Raw genomic sequence first — 3832 nt, 5'->3', positions numbered from 1 at the left:
TCATAGCTCACAGCAACCTCCAACTCTTGGGCTCAAGCAATCCTCTTGCCTCAGTCTCCCAAGTAGTTGGTACTATAAGCACCCACCACAATGCCCAGCTATTTTTAGAGACAGGGTCTTGCTCTTGGCTCAGGCTGGTCTTGAACTCCTGAGCTCAAGTGATCCACCCACCTCAGCCTCCCAGAGTGTGAGGATTACAGGTATGAGCCACTGTACCTGGCCTTGGATATGACTTTCTTAGGGTAAATCTAGAAAATATTAAAATTCCTATAGAGCTAATGTTTTTCAACCTTTTTTTATCCCACCACACACTTGAACCTATAGTTAAACTTCTACAGTGCACTTAAATTATGCTGATAAAAAAAAAAAAGAGAGAGAGAGTAAAAAAAGGAATATACGTACTGGGCTTCAAACTTCTTTTGAAAATAATTTAATTAATGATCTATAAAAATTTCTGTGGCACACCGAAGATCCTCCTGGTTGAAAATCACTGCTATAGATTAAACCTCAAAGATTGCTAAGCTAGGTTTCAGTGATCTTGCTTATATACAGTTGGATCTTTGAGCCCAACTGCAATACATTTTATTTATTCCTGTTAAATCTGATCATATTAGTCAGCTCATTATTGCTTTTGCCTGTCAAAAACATTTAGTATCCAGATATAGTTATTTTCCATATTCCTCATCACTTTGAGTCATCCATAAATCTGATGAGCCTTTTACTTTTTCTTTCATTCATTGATACTAGTTTGTGCAGGCTGTGATGGACAAGAGAACTAGAGAATTCCTAGATAGAAATCACTCAAGCCCTACTTCTCACACTTTAGGCATATTTGCTTATTTACTTGCTAATTTGTTTGTCCTTTGCCTTCAGGCAAAGTAGCTCAATTTCATTCCGCAAACATACATTCAAAGAGTGCCTAATTTGGGCAGACCTAAGTGTTATATGTCTCTTATTTGGATGCAAAGATTTGCAAAAAGATGTGAGTGATGATGCCGTACTCTACTGAGGGCGACAACATGAGACTCTGTCTAAAAAAAAGAAAAAGATGTTAAAATGTTGTATTGGAGAGGGTTTCCTTAGAGGAAGATGGGCCTGTGGTGGGGATACTGCAAAAGAAACCTGCCCTTTGAGTACCCCTAAATCACACAGAGTGGAAAGCTACCTATTTCTTCTCCATGAAATACTGCCTCTGATGGGAAAAAGAGATGCAGTTTAAGAATACTCTTAAGAAACTAAATAAACTAGTGAAAGAATCACTTTTTCCCACTGAAAATTGAATTTTCAAAGAAGGTGTGAATTTAGAAACTAAAATAGCCTCCTTCCTAAGCACCTACTGGTGTCGATGAAAATTCTTTGCCAATTCACGACGTCCCATCATGGTTGCAAATTACTCTGTCACAATAATTGTTCCCTGTTAACTTTTAAGGCAGGAGTGAGAGGTTTATTGAATGGCAAGGAGATCATCTGGCATTTCTGGTTTAGTATCTTGCAGTAAATGTCAACTACACATTTCTTAGGAAAAAAAGGGAAAAAGTTAATGGGAAAAAGAAAACTTAAAGAGATTGAAAACGTCGGAGAATAATACTACTTGCGTACTCTCAGAAGTATGTAAGAACTTTTCTTAAATTAATTGTTACCCATTAAAAATGACCTTCGATCGTGATTTGAGACAGATACATACTTCTTCTAAGAAATCAGTGCTAGTAGAAATGGGAAAGAATACAAATCTCTGAAAACATACTGGGAATTAAAGCCTAGATTTAGTTGCCTGGATAAGTTAGTAGATAACATGGTTAGGAACATAAAGGGAAGCATGCCAAAACAGAATGAGATACACAAGCATATTAAGGATTATCTGTAATAAAAAAAACATTTAAAAAGAAAATAAAAAAGATTATCTTCAAGGAATAGCAAGATCATTATGGACAGGTGAATCGGTTCCAAAGATATCCATTCGTTACTGTATACTAGGAGGCCAGATGAACAGGGTGGGAAGTTCATTATTTTCTCCAATTTGAAGGTCTCTGAAGTTCCAGATAAGCCTCCCTCCCTTTTTATTTGTCTTTCCTCTTATTTTAATGGCTTCAATCTTCCAGCGTATTAGTAACTCTAGTCCTCGTTAGCGGGCAACTCCTATAATTACATAAGCACATACATTTCACACACACACAGGGAGAATATTTTGTTATAATCTGTTAGACTCAGGAAAACTCAGGCTCCCCTGATGACATCTTGGACCAGGACAGAAGTGGGCTGGAGAGACAAGCCTGAAGCAGATGCTGAGAGGGGCAGGGGTCGCACATCCCTGTGCTCAGTGGCTTCCTGGCAGTGGCCTCCAGGGTGGCAGCTTGGCGGCATATTCCACCACAGGGAACTGGAGAGGAGGAAAACAGGAAAAATTACAGTTTGCAAAGCAAATAAAGCCCAAAGGATTTATGACTTAATCTTAGCGCATATCACTGAAAGAAACACAATCCAGTTAACTGAAAGTAATTTAAAAAGCAATTTTAATCTTTACTTGTTCTCTCAAGGAACATTAAAAGGGATCCAATTCATAATCTACAGCAATATGTGGAAAAATCCCCTTCCCTCTCTTTTTTCAATTCTCTCACACACACAGCACTTCACATGCGGTGTCTCCGGAGCTTCTCGAAACCCCTCTCTCAGTCCTCCAGCCCCCCTAATGCCCAGAAACAACACCTGCACAGATTCTTTCCTTGTTCCCTGGGGCCCCCTGACACACCTGTCTGTGCTGTTCTAAGAATGTGGAGACCCTGCAATTCCCTGCTGGGGAAGCACAAAGACCTCTCTCTCCACTAATAGTTCTCGCTGACCCCCAACCCCCGGCTTTTTAGTTCCTTTTGTAGCATTTCCAGACAAAACACGAGACGTCCATTTAAACTTGAATTGCAGATAAATGATGAATAATTTTTTAGTGTAAGAATGTCCCGTGCAATATGTCCTGTGTTTTCATTTTCTAAATTTGGGAACTACACCATTTTCAAGAATATTATTCATTAAAACTTTGGTTCCCTTAAAGGGAAACAAGACACTTTGTTAGACACTTTCAGGACTATTGGAGAAGAAACCCAAGTAGCCTAGAATTTCCACCAAGTGAGATGGAGAATATAGTTTTGTGTCATTACATTAGACCTGAGCATTCTGTCCACCTGCAACCAGAAGAAGATGCTTGGCTGAAATTAACTTACATATATAAACCATGTTTACACTGTTTCTGTCCAGATGTTTAGCATCTGCCTAGCATAGTAATTGGTATACAATTGGTGGTGCAAAATAGATCTTTTGGAGTATAATTAAAAGATTCCTGTGCAATCTAAAAATATAATGTACCCATGACACATATGCATATTAGTTACATGTTAAATTTTGTTTTAATGTGAATATATCCAAATGGTGACCTTCTCTCCTTTCAGAGGAGCCACCGTGGAAGGTAATGAATTTATTCTAAAGCTTTTGCTCCCAACATGTTGGGGTCCTCTCTAGCCGGTTTCAGCCCATTTATGGGCCACATGTCAGAATCATTCTCCCTGTTTTATGGCATCTCTTTATTCGGTCCTTAGACTGTGTTACTCAGCTGGATTGCCTGTTTCACCCACATCACATGGTTCTAAATGACTTTTGGCTATCTCCAAAAGGTCATCTCTATCCTCTGAGGATGAAGATTCACAACCGTCAGGAATACAGTGACATCCCAATTAACAAGTCCCCTAGGAGCAAAGCTCTTTTATAATAAAGTGCCCACATTAAAAGGAGACTAACTCCTTATAAATCATTAAAAAAAACCAGAGTAGTCTGAGTGTACTAACTG

Source organism: Otolemur garnettii, unplaced genomic scaffold (genome assembly GCF_000181295.1).
Source record: "Otolemur garnettii isolate 467f Iridium unplaced genomic scaffold, OtoGar3 scaffold00013, whole genome shotgun sequence".
Lineage (NCBI taxonomy): Eukaryota > Metazoa > Chordata > Mammalia > Primates > Galagidae > Otolemur > Otolemur garnettii.
This window is presented reverse-complemented; position numbering follows the sequence as displayed.